The following is a 13,499-nucleotide window of genomic DNA, read 5'->3' as shown; positions in this document are numbered from 1 at the left end:
GTATTATTTGTCTTAAACCAACTGAGATCTACCTCTTGTGCTTCAGAATGAGTTGGTTAATTGAGCTTAAATCACAGGACTAATAACAAAAGGGAGGTTATTTATCCTAAAGCAAATTCTGGGCCCTCTTCTAAGACTGGGGACAGATCCAGGACAACAGTTCTGTCCAGTACTGAGTACTTTCAAATTATCTTTAATGAGCAAATGTTAAAATTATGATCAGAAAAGATGATAAATAAGAAGAAACTTGAGGAAGGGGAATGGAAAGCTTTCCTGTTTCATAAGAAATATTGAACCCATTAAGTGCTTGGAAGAAAAATGGAAATGTGTCAAGTTTGTAAAAGTTCTGAAATGAATTACAATTGATTTCACAGACCATGTAGTAGACAGTGCTCTACAGTTAGTGTGTCTTTGGGCTCTTTGAGTATTTCAGTTCTTTCACTTAATAGTTGCTTCATTTGGGGCAAATTGCATCATCTCCATGTGGCTCTATTTCCTCATCTGTAAAAGAGATATAATATTACCTTCCCAACAGGGTGATTGTGAGGATTTAGAAAAATAGATGTGTGCTGAAGCAATAGTAAGCATTTAAAGAATCTTAACTATTAAGTTTACTTAATACATAATTAAAAAATTATTATGCAGACTTTTTAAAAATGCATAGTATTTAAATAGCCTATATGTGCTGTACAAGAGAGGAAGGCTTAATATACCTTGTATAATACATTTTTCACAGCCTTAACTAATTTTCACATTTAATCACACACACACCAAAAAGTTATACCTTTCACAATCATGAAGACTTACTGTGAAGAAAAGGATGATGAAAGAGAGTAGAGGAGAAAATAAAATGCTTTCTCTAAAAAGTGATGGCTTAAAAACTAAGAAAAACACCTTTTTAAGACTTTGGTCACCATATTCATAGCTAATACTTAGGTATAGTTTTTCACATGCCTGTGGTTAATGTTCTAATTGTTTTCACAATTAGTAAATCATTGACTTATCACAATAGTCCTATAAATTGCTATTATTATCCCCCCATTATATGGGTGAGGAGATTGAAGCCCCTAGAAGTTAAGAAATTTGCACAAGGCCCCACAGCTAGCATCGGAGCTGGGATCCAGATGCAGGAGTGTGGCTCCAGGAGGGGCTTGTAAACACTCCAACTGCTCTCCCCTGCAGGTGCAAGCCAGCCTCCCGCTGTTACTGTAAATAACATGATGTGGTTCACCTAGTCTTGAAATTCACATTCTTTGTAGCTTTCTCTCTGGGGCAGCCATCAGGAGCAGCCAGGGACCCTGAGTACATGCTTCTGGACTATGACCAAGAAGGTAGATGGAAGGAAAACAGTTTAAAAATGGTACCTTTAATGTGCATTCTTCAGTGGGCAGAAAAATACCTGCCTAGTGAGGAACTGAAGCCTTACCAGCCACGTGCAAATTATGCTTCAGACACTCCCGTTGCCCTTGAGTCCACTCAGTCAGAACTACAATGGATCAGGGACATGAATCTTGTGCAAATGCAGGGAGTAGGAGTACCTGCCATTTTAAGATCTCAAGGAGTATGAAAAGCATGTGAAGCTTTCATCAGCAGAGACCTGCAGTCACTTCCACTATTTCCCTCAGGGCATGTCCACAGCTTCACTGGTCCTATTCAGAATGAAGATGACAGCTAGCACCTGCTGATCCCTGAATCAGTGATAGGTTCTCCCTTGAAAGGAAGCATATCCCCTTCATGGGTTACAACTAGTTCATAACCTAAATAATTCTATAGATGTAGAAGGGATACTTTCATTGGTTCTGCTATCACAGACTTGTCTCCAAAAGAACATGCCACCAGTTACTCCATTTTCAGCCATTTAAAGATATACTTAACAGGCTTCCTTCTTTAGTGCAGTTTTAGGTTACAGAAAAATTCACAGAAAGTGGAGTTCCCATATATTCCTTATGCCCTGCACACAGCTGCTCCTGCTGTCAGCATGTTACATTAGTGGATGTACTCATTCTTTTTGACATCCTTCATTCCTCCTCCCCTAAAATTTAACATGCCGGATATTCACGTCTCTTGTGGCATTTACATGCGATTTACATCACTTCTCAGGTTTATGTGAGGTTTACAGCACGTGCATGTTGTCTGTTTAAGCGTAGATTGGGGGCAAGTTTTCTGTGTAAAAATATGATCATTAGTGAGCCTTATGCTGCTGGGCTTTTGGGTTGTCAGGTCCTGTTGACCATTGCTTCAGTTATTGGGATCATTGTCTACGGACTTTCAGTGTTCATTGTATTTTCAGCAGAACTTCCCAAGAACCTGAATGGAAGAGACCCAATCCAGAAGTACCTGACTGTGCAGGTGGGCCACGCCCATCACTGCTTCCCTCATCAGTTTTAACATCATCGTGACCCTGAACGCCATATATGAGAAAGTGGCAATCAAGATGACTGAGTCTGTTAAGCTCCTTCTGCAGCTGAGGTCATTTCTACACCAGTTTTAGAACCAGGTCAAAACAGAGACTTTATCTTTTAGGCACTTCAATTCCAGTACATTACAGTCTTTAGAAAACTTCAAGTGTAAACGTATTTTCTCTAGCCTATATGAGAAGTGAATTAGCTGCAGCTATGCATTAGTAAAAGGGACAAAGAAAGCTTTAGAATGTCCAAGCTCTGTGTAAATATGTCAGTGCTTAATAATAATTTCAATTACATTAGATCATGTACCCTATTGTTGAAAGTAAATAGTCTCTCTATTGCAAATAAGTGGAAGAGGGTCGTGGTTCCAGTGGCAGATTTGCTTGTGCGTTACGGAGAGGACAAGTAATCACACTGTTATGTGTCCTCCCCCCATGCTGTTCCTGTTAGTGTAGCTCCATTCTCATCAGCTGTGGCTTCTATAACAAATGTTTCTTCTCTCTGGCTTGTATCCCAGCCAGCGGCTTAGCGGCCCTAGTTAACTGCTTCCCACACACTGCATGTGGCTGGGTCGTTCTCCCAGTTGTCTGCTCAGTGGTCATCTTCTGAAAACACTAAGACCAATTCAAATATTGAACTAGGAGGATGTTTTATGTTCCCCAAATGCTTCTAGCAAGTTGCCCCGTGTTTTGTTTGTTTTCTTCAATAGTCCTACCTTCCTGCCGTTCAGGGAGACAAGAGAATTTCACTTAGCAGGATGTTTAGAAGTAGCTTTCTTTCAACTTACACCTGACAGAGGACAGTTCTTGCCCATTGGATACTGTTGTGCTTATAAATTTTAAGGAACGGGTGACTTTGTTTTTTTTTTGCCTTGTGTGATATTGCATTCATAGTGGGAGAAACTCTTACAACAGTGTGTACAGTTGGAATTAACATAGTAGCTATTTTAAGGAATTCAAAACAGCTTATATGAAAAAAGTGTGAATTGTGTATATATTTATATATACATATTTAGCGTGTTAACTCATGTGTCCGTGGCTTTGATTATGGTCTCAAAGCTGTTCACAGTTTTACAGACTTAACTTTTCTTTATTCTAGCTGCAGAGATCCCAAGGACCAGACTGACTGTGGGAACAACCTAGCCATGAAGGTGTTCTTCTTCCAGTTTGTCAACTACTACTCCTCGTGTTTCTACATCACATTCTTTAAGGGCAGATTTGTGACTTATCCTGGAGATCTGGTGTATTGGCTGTGAAAATACAGAAATGAAGACGTGTGAATACAGCTTTGTGTTCGGACAGTCTAACCTGTTTCATGTTTTCTCTTAGTTGCCCAATGAAGAGTGTCTTTACTCTCTGTTCCTTAGATTTTTTTAGGCATAAAATAATGACTTTATTTCATGTTAGAGCTATCTAAAATTTACATGAGATTTTCTTTCTAATATTCCAGTGTGACCCAGGTGGCTGTCTCCTTGAACTGATGATGCAGCTGACAATAATCATGGGAGGACAGTCCATCTGGAATAACATACAAGAGGTGTTACTTCCGTGAGTACTAAGTCATGTGATCTTGGGGTGAGAACGGCCCATCCATCCAAGTAATTTTCCTGCATGCCCATCTCTAAAACAGGGGAGACTCTCTGCTTATTAAAGCTCTCCAGATAAGATGATCCAGCCAACAGTGTAAACATACCTCCTGTTTAATAATTATGTTTAAATTCCTTCCTTTTTATGTTTAAATTAAATCCTCAAGTGCTATAGTTTCTGCTTATTAGCCCATCACTGGGGACTGACTGATCAGAGCCCGTTGAGAGATGGCCCTTTTTGGGGCCATGAACTAAGTTTTCCCACAACTTCCCGCAACTTTCTCCTCCTTTTATACATGCATTTAAAAATCCATAACAGGAATTTGTTGAGTGCCTAGTATGTGTTAGTCACTGTATTAAATGTTGTACATATATGTGTGTGTGTGTGTACAATTTAATCACCCAAACAATCCTTATTCTTATCTTCCTTTTCAAATGAAGATCCTGTGGCTTAAAGAGGGTAAATGATTTGCCCAAGTTCTCATTGCCAATAAGAGACCACTGTGGGACTCAGATATAAGACCCTATCTCATGGAATTCATGTTCTTCTAAGAACAGAGACTCTCTTGGTGTCCTAAGGCACAGGGCTACATAATGTTTTAAGAGACACTTGTCTAAAATAATAACTACAGAGGTTTTGACTTACTGTTCTCTTCCTAAAAATGAGAAAAGCAGATGTTAGCAAAGGTCACACTGTCCTTTGGATTTTCACATATGCCCTATCCCATATCAAAGTGGACATTCCAGTGTTATCTGCAATTTCTGAACATTTCAAGGAGCTTAGTGTATTCACTTTCTTTTGTAACAAGTATCCCCAAATGACATGGTAGTAGGAAGAATAAAGAAATAGTCTCCACTAAACAACACAAATTTAACCTTGTAGGGTTCTTGAACGCAGGAGCCTGCTGAAGTCAAAATATTGGCACGGCTGTTTCTGAAGGCCTCAGGGGAAACTGTATCTTTGACATTTCTGGCTTCCAGAGGCCACCTACGTCTCTTGGCCTGTGACCTCTTTTCCTTCTCTCAAGGTCAGCATGGTTGTGTGCCTCTGACTCTGATCCTGTGGTCAAATCTCCTCTCCTCTCTCCCCTCTTCTGTCTCCCTCTTCCTACTTTAGTGACCCTGGTGATTACAATGGACTCACCTCTATAATCCAGCTCGTCTCTCTTAGAGAATGCTGGTTAGCAACGTTAACCGCATCTGAAATCATAGACCCCCTTTGCAGGGGAAACTGACCTCTTCCTATTTTCTGGTGATAAGGACATAGACATATTGGGGGGGAACATTTTTCTGCCCACCACACTAAGCTTTTTAAGATAATTTCTGGCTTTGAGTTTCTGTCCTCATGAAACTGTTGATCTCTCTTCTGTCTTGCCTTCCACAAAATCATTCTGCTCCTGGCCAACCTAACTGCATTGCTCACCACTCTCTGTGGTGTCCCCCAAAACCAATTACACAAGCAATTTTTACTGTTGTTTGGAGCATGGAGGAGAAACTCAAACAACTTGAATTTTGAAATAAAAACCTCCATCATTTTAAAATCTTCCATGCCACTATAAAAAAATTATTTTTTAACATCATTTTTTAATTTTTAAACTATTTTAAACTTTGTAACTTTTTTTAAACTTTACTTTTTTTCTTATCATCCTTCATTTTAAGCTCCAGAAACCTGCTATTCTGTCCACCGCATCCAAGTTCCCTTTCACTGTTTCTCCTCCCTTCCCTAACTTTCCTTCACTCTCCCTTATTACCAATTTTCTGTCCATTCTCTTTATAGGGCAGTTAAATTATTTTTTCTTTCCTTCTTTCTGTTTTTGCAGAGTGAACACATTTGTGTGTCAGTGTGTCCTTCCACATTTCTTCACAAGGTCTTCATCTTTCAGCTTCAGGATGGATTACTGTGGTCTGTCTCTAAACAAAGGCATTTCCCTTGTCCCCCAGCTCACCATGCCCCTCAAAAAAAAGATTCTGATCTTTGCTGTGAAATGAATCTTTTTTTTCCCTACTGTGCAGTAGACAACTCTTACCCTGAGCTCACAATCAGATTTCTCCAGAGGAGTAAAAGTAGCTCATGTGCAAATAATACTACTTTTCTCTGTGAAAAGAAATAGATCAGATAGAGGAAATACTTAACTCAGATTACTCAAAAGCATTTCCTGAAGGAAATAGGTTAATTATTTAACACTAAATTTTGTTGAATCTGGTTATCAGTGAGCTATTTTTACCAATCAAGAAGGATATATTTCCTAAATTGGTACTGAGCAATTCATGTGAAATGAAACTTGCTCACATTAACTAGTTTAAAGTAAAGGATGCATTATAGTATCTGTGGTCTGTTTATACCTTCGCTTAAGTAAGCACATTGTTGTAGGTTCCAGTGAGCTGAACTTTGCCTACATGTATTTCTAATCTGGGCTAAAATATTTAGGGAAAATATTTTGAATTATGTTTCCCTTTTTTGAATACCAGAAATTCTGAATGGTAGCCAAGTTTGAGGGTGGCTTGTGTTTTCCTCACTGCCTCTTCTCTTTGTATAAGGTGCCAGTTTCCTTCTTAATTTTTCATATAAAATCCTAACATACTAAAGATCTATCAATTACTCTTGCTGCCCCAAAACTATACCCATCCTCAAAAATACATAGGAAGGGAAAAGAAAACTTATCAAAGTTAGTGACTATTTTCATGCTATTTAAATATGTCTAAAGGAACATAATGAAATGAATTTTACCATATCTCACCTGCCTCCACCCCCCAATCCCATGTGGGTTTGTTGAGTAGGATTCTGGGAGCAAATGAAGAAGGACAGTGATGCCGTGATCCAGGCTCTCTCTGGGGTCTCCCCAGCACTTGGATCGGCATTTGGTATAAAGTAGGTCTCAGTCCGAGCCAGCTGAGTGAGTGAGTGACTCACAGGCATCGAATGAGTAACATCAGTGAATTAACAGCATTCTTTGTAGGACTCAGAGAATAAGCTGAGTGCCCTACGGCCTTCCCAGCCTCACGTACTATTTTGATGTTGGGGTCATTTCTGAGAATGTTATTCTATACTTGACAAAAGTCTAGTACAATTCCAGGGTTAAGTAACTTGCCCTAGGGAAATTTTATGATAAAATATTATGAAAAATGGTTAAATGCCCAACATGACATAGCACTGTCCTTTGGTGTTTAGATAATGTATGGCTGTAATTTTCTTACTTTATATGCTTTCTACATTTTCCACCGTGTGTACGCACTACTATATAGTAAGAAAATGCAAATATTTAAAAGAGAAAATCTCTCTTCTTCAGATATGATTTGGTTAGAGGATGAGTCAGATAGATATATTAAGAGAATCTTAAATACATGTGTCCATAATTCACTCTTTAAATCCAGGAACAGGAAACTCAGGAATGAAATAGATTAAGAGAATCAAAGATACTTGTATTCAAGATTAGCAAGTAGGAGTGTCCTCAAAAGAAAAGGTGATTATCTATAATTCAGGGATTAAATGTGATAATGAACGTACAAAGACAACATGAAGTAGAAAATGCCATGTGGGAAGCACTGAGTAAAGGGCAATTTACCATGATTATGCCAATATGTGTGGTCAATTCACAAGCAAATTATTGTGTAACCCCTGCTAGAGGGAGAAAGCTTCCAGCCTTGGCTGAAGAGTGGGGAGGATCCAGTGTCTGTATTTTTTAAAATGTCTACAGGTGTTTCTCATGTGCAAATTGGTATCCCTGCATGAGAACCATAAACCAACAGAAAACCCAAAAGACCGAGGACAATGATGGGTTGCCGACAGCCCAAGCTTTTCTGCCACAGAAGAGTGGTTCCAGTCAGGAAGACTGAGCAAGAGGCTCAGAGTCTTAGCTAAGGACAAGCAAGTCGGGACTTCTAATACGACCTAATGTCATCGACGGGGGAGGGCAGTTCAGCACAAGAAGCGAGCACCAGGTGAGTTAACATGGAAGTTACATCCTGGATCCAAGCCGTGATGGATTTGGGTCCCGGAGGGTTAAAGCCCTGCTTCCGTTGGGCATGGACCGCATTCCACAAGAGGCTGAGACAGGAATTATGAGGCAGAGAAAAATTCCCCCAGGGGACTCCCGAGTCTGGGTGCCTGGAAGGGTGATGGACGAGCGCGGTCCCAGCTCCACCCGCACCGCAGGGCTCCGAGTGGCTGTGGAGCTGTGCGCTCCCGGCCGGACCTCAGACCTGACTGCAGTGCTCCGGGCTGAGGCCTGGGGAGCGGCGTCAGGAGCAGGCTGTCCCCGTCATTCTCGTAGGTGCTGCAGTGACCCCCACCCCGGTGGCCACGGCGTTCCCAAGCCAAGGGTCTAAGTGACTTCAACCTTATTTACAGGTGACCACAGCTGGTTAGCCTGTGCTGCTCAAAAAGAAGATCCCATATGGGGTTTTGATGTGTTAGGGGGTTTGCTATTACCTGGCCTGCTTTGAATCGTTTCATCTTGACAGCAGCCTGGGCAGTCGAAGTTTCACCTCCCAATTTTATTTCAACATTTTTTGTTGAAAGTATAGTTGGTGTAAAATATTGTGTTAATTCTTGGTATACAGCATAGTGATTCACATATACATACATATATATATATATATATATTCCTTGTCATATACTTTTCCACTATAGGCTATTAAAAGTTATTGAATGTAGTTCCCTGTGCTATACAGTAGGATCTTGTTTGAAACAAAAATTACTAAACAAAGTAACAAAGGAAGCAGACTAAACCTATCCATGTATACGGCACAGTTGAGTTTATATCAGGATTTAAATGTGGTTTTGAGCTCCAGGATCTCTTTATCAACTTATCATATGTAAAGTGCCTGTGGAACACTTCTCAGAAAAATATTTAAAAATCATAAGATTTAGAGAATAAAGAAGGAAGATAATTATACTGAAAAGCAGGTATCAAAATATAGAAATGGGCATTTGTGATACAGTAATATCTGAATTATTGGAAGGACGTGTTGAATAAGCGGATCCAGTGGTGGGTCTACTGACCGCAACATTCTGCCACAGCAGTGAGTGTAAATCAACTTCTGAGATCTGCAACAATTGCATTTTGAATGTAAATAAAGTTAAATAACAAATAAGCCATGAAGTGTGGATTCAGATTCAGGGGTATCTCGAGTCCATATCCCCACCCCCTCACAGAGCTCCCTGCTCTTCCCCTAATGTCATTGAAAGAATTGGGGAAAGTTTGTGAAGCGAAGGGCATGTTCCATTGCAAAGAATTCTCGTAGCAACCCTGGGAGCATGGCCAGGGAAAGGTTAACGCTGAGATCAGAGGCAGTGGGAAACCTAGCAGGGGCAGCTCTTTACAAGTCACATCATATACTCTGTGTGTGTCCACGTGTGTGTGCATACAGACGTGTGGGCATGTATGATGTATACACCTGCCTTTCGTGTGAAGCCGCCTCACTGTCCAAATTTGAAATCCATCCAAACGTGCAGTGCAGTCAGCCGAAGCTCCGCAAGATGCTAAGTTGTCTGTTGTTGCTCTGTCTCTTCTGCTGAACTCCACGAGTAAACCACGCGCCAGCTGTTGCTTTCAGGAAAAACAGCTCTGTAGTCTACAGGTCCATGCCTTGTTTCACTGCCAACTCCGAATTCCTTTCATGACAAATTGCCATTTGAAAAAGGGGGAAGCATTCAGTTGTCCCACAAGCCTCTGAGTGAGGAAAAAATATAACCTTAGAGACAGCTCTGTGGGACAACATCCAGAAGGGTGCAGAGCACTGGGCTGCGAGTCGAGGCTGTTTCTTTCAAGCTCTGCACTGAATTTGAGGTGGCATGTCACTTCTTTGGCCCTTGATTTGTTCAGCTTAAATTAGGGTCTTGGACCTGTTCGATCCAACGTTAGAGTGTCACTTTTCTGCTCAGTGATCCTCCATTGTTCCACAGTTCCTTCAGAGGGAAAAATGCCCACATCCTCAAGGCAGCCTCTAAGGCTCCACCCCCCAAAAGCACCACTTATTTCCTATTCACTCTGGCCCACACCAGCCTCCATGCTGTCTGTCCAGCGTGAGGGACCTCAAGGCCTGTGATCACTGTTCCCTCTGCCCACCCCATTGCCTCCGTCTTTGCCTTATTCAAAGGTCACTTGCCCCATCCACACTCCTCCCTACCACACATTCCTCGCCCTCCTTTATTTTCCTCTGCAGCACTTATCACCAGCTCACCGACCCTGTATTTCTTTCTTTTACTTATTTTCTCTGACAATTTACAGACTGAAAATGCCATGGTGGATAATAGCAGAGAAATGGGGGAAAAAACAAATGAGGGTAGGTATCTTCTAAAAGCTAAAGTGCCCACCTGAAAAGGAGGTAGGAGATAAAGTAGTAGTAGTCGTTACAATTTTGGTAAACCCAAGGTACGTAGTCAGGACTAGTTTTCACAATACTTGAGGGTAGGGAGGCAGCAAGAAAAAGAAATTTACCCTGAGAACAAGAAATTAAATACTTGGGAAGATGATGTGTTCAGCTTGAAATGTCAGTAATACTTTTATGACCTTGGTCTGATAATATCTTGCCTTATAATTTGATCTGTTTGACAGCTGGGTCATGAATCTAATGATGCCACAGTTTCGGGAGCAGAACAGACCACCCCACGATGGGAATGGGACAACCATCTGTATCCAACGGGCAAACTGGGGTTATTTTATGAATACCCTGAAATGAGTAAGTCATCAGTGGGGATTTCTGTGCTGTCGGTTATACTAGAATATGCTTTGGGTCTCAGAAGCATCGGTTACCGAGCCAAACAAAGACCTAGCATACCGAAAAGGAGCCCGCTTTTCTCAATTAGATGCAATTATGCAGTCAGGCTTTCAAATAGGTTGCCTGTGTATATCTTTGTCAATATTTATGTTGTACAAAGCTGAAGGTTTACTGCCATGGAATAAAATGGAATACTCATTCAGGTAATTCTCCATCATTGATTCTCAGATCCTTCTGGTCATGTCGTCTAAGGATGAACTCAGAACCGTTACTAGATGTGACTCAGCACGGGCTGCAGCCCGTGTGGCACAGCTGTTGGCTGATATCCTTCTAAACAGAGTCATGTGAGCCTGCCAGCCTGTGCAGAAAGCCCGCAAGAGCATCCTGCCTCATGGCAGCAAGGGTCACAGGGTCACCCCTTCCACACCTCACACCTGCCTTTGACATTTTTCCTATTTCTTCTGGCCGATGGTTTCAGCCTGGTTCCTTGAGTGACCTCATGGCACATCACTGGCTTGAATTCAGGATGAATTTGCTGATCTGGAGTATTGGTAGAACACAGATCCCCTCCTTCTCCAATGTCTTTGTTCATTTCTGTACATTTGCTTGGCCTTTGTTTCTCTTTGTTTGAACTTGGTTTTGAGCTCTCGGTTGCCTTTAAATTGTTGCATCTCAAAATAGATTTCCATAGGAAACTTCATCTTTTCTATTATGCATGGCGCACTTTTATCTACTAGAAGGCTGATGATGTGCACGTTTTGTATCTGAGACCTTTGAGCTCACCACTGCCTTGAATTACTTTTTTTTTTTTTAAACTTAGGAGACAGGAAAGTATTTTGGTCAATAGGCTTTGCATTTATGCATGCGGGTTCATGTCTGCAAGACACCCCATTGGGCTTCCTGTTTATAAGTCTACAGAAAGAGGGAGTTTTCTTTTTCCTAAATTACATGCTATATATATAATAATTGCTTTTAAAATATATAATATACATAGAAACGCATCTGATTCCCTAGGTGAATGAAAGGTCATTTTGTGGCATCTTCAGTCAGCTATGCTTTGTGGCCTGGTGTCTGATTTGAGTTTCATCTTTGCTTTTGTTGTGCTTAGTGACCAGGTTCGATTAAGGGTGCAGCTCCTGTCCCTGGTGTAGAAATTATGTTCGTTTTTTTTGCTTATTTTCAAAAGGACTTTAATCCAATGACCTGTTATTCCAAAATGAGTCATAATTGTAAATATTTCTTATTGGGGCTATTATCAGCATTAATAATAACAACAACATTCTGAGGGCAGCATATCATTTGGTATTTTAACACACACGAAAAAAGCCTTGGAAAATAGTTATTGTTCTAGTTAAGTCAAATAAAGGTCATTGAAAGGAAAAGTTGTACGCTTTTGGGAGAAATTGATAGGACTTTTACAACTTTATAGTCTCATTAAAATACTAATTAAATAATTCAGCCTAACTCTACCCTACATAACAGGATGGAGTAACAGCTATTCTAGAGATTTATTCGTTTTCCTATTCTCTAAATAATCCCTAACGAATTAGAAATTTCAATCCATTTTTGAGAGTAGGCAGTCTGTTATTCTGTATTCAACGCTGGAGTGAAACTTATTTTGTGTTCTTTTCGTTCATGGGAGATAGGATTTTCAAGTGCTTTTTGAATTATTTTTGTTCCTCTCAAATAAAGTGCCTTTGGTGGTGATCTCCTGACCTCAGTTTTCTTCTCCCAGTTTTCCCCATGATCATTAATGACACCCCACCTGCCTTTTTAGTTAGGCCTCTTAGCTGCTGAAGGGGAACAGCTTCTGACAGATGACCCTGGAGCCCTCCACCCTTGCTTCTTTAGGCCTCGCACCCTGCCACCATCCCTATACTCCTTCGCCAGAAGTATCTTTCTCTGCTTTTCTGCCTGGAAGGGCTCTTGCCAAGCCTTGGCAGCAAACCCTCAACTTTTTAGAGATTTTCTGCTCTCCTCTCTAAGCATGAATTGCAGTTGATTCTTGTCTTGATGGTGCTTGATCATGTCTGTGTCCATTGCTCTCCCCGGCTGGACTGATCCTGTCGGAGGCAATAGTCAGGCTTTTCATCTTCCCGTGCATGTCTGAAGCACCACAGCCTGGACCCTGGTTCTCATATGTGTTTAAGTGACTTGAGCTTGGAGTTTTAATGCACTCACATACAACTGTTAGATGAGTTGGCGGTAACATTGCCCCCAAGGCCCCCACAAGGTTCTATAGGGCATATGTTTTTTTCTGAGTGAAATTTCTCTTTTATTTGTTCTAGTGATTTCCCCACTGTCCTTTGAGATTATTGGAGTAACCCTTAGTTATTAACCACAATAGCTCACCCCCAGAAGCAAAAGATCCTGCTGTTTGAGAACTCAGACACAGGACACAAGAGAAATAATCTATCAGTCTTAAAATCTGGAAGCCATAAGATACCGTTTTGTACTTAGAGCACCCACAGCACAAACACCAGTCTCTCAAGAACTTGGCGCTGCCTTCCCAGAGGGCGGGTGCCGTAAGTGAAATGCAGTGAGTGATGAAGTGAGAGCTCTTCGTCTCTGGTACTGCCTTTTCCACCCTTGCTGTGTTAACTTGATCTTCCCTTCATATATTATGTTCTCCATTTAATTTACTGCAGTTAATATCAGTTGTTCTTCAACATCTCCTTGCATGCGCCCACTCCATTCCCTCTCTCTCCATTGTTATCCCACCCACGCCTCTCCTGCGCTCTCCAGGACCAGGCCTTTCTCCCCCACGCCCTCACCTCTGTTCTGTCTGC

At 41.1% G+C, this 13,499-nt stretch overlaps 1 long non-coding RNA gene across 4 annotated transcripts in view; it reads left to right on the top strand.

The window, feature by feature from the left end:
- Positions 1-13,499, top strand: part of LOC141578011 (uncharacterized) — a 65,479-nt gene that overhangs the window by 44,310 nt on the left and 7,670 nt on the right. For all 4 annotated transcript variants that reach the window (XR_012507862.1, XR_012507861.1, XR_012507863.1 and 1 more), the window contains 3 exons: positions 3,855-3,952; positions 7,686-7,929; positions 10,548-10,671. This is a non-coding gene — a long non-coding RNA (uncharacterized LOC141578011). The remainder of the gene's footprint in view (positions 1-3,854; positions 3,953-7,685; positions 7,930-10,547; positions 10,672-13,499) is intronic.

The sequence above is a fragment of the Camelus bactrianus genome, chromosome 6 (genome assembly GCF_048773025.1).
Source record: "Camelus bactrianus isolate YW-2024 breed Bactrian camel chromosome 6, ASM4877302v1, whole genome shotgun sequence".
NCBI lineage: Eukaryota > Metazoa > Chordata > Mammalia > Artiodactyla > Camelidae > Camelus > Camelus bactrianus.
The sequence above is the reverse complement of the archived record's forward strand: the minus strand, read 5'-3'. Positions and strand labels throughout refer to the sequence as shown.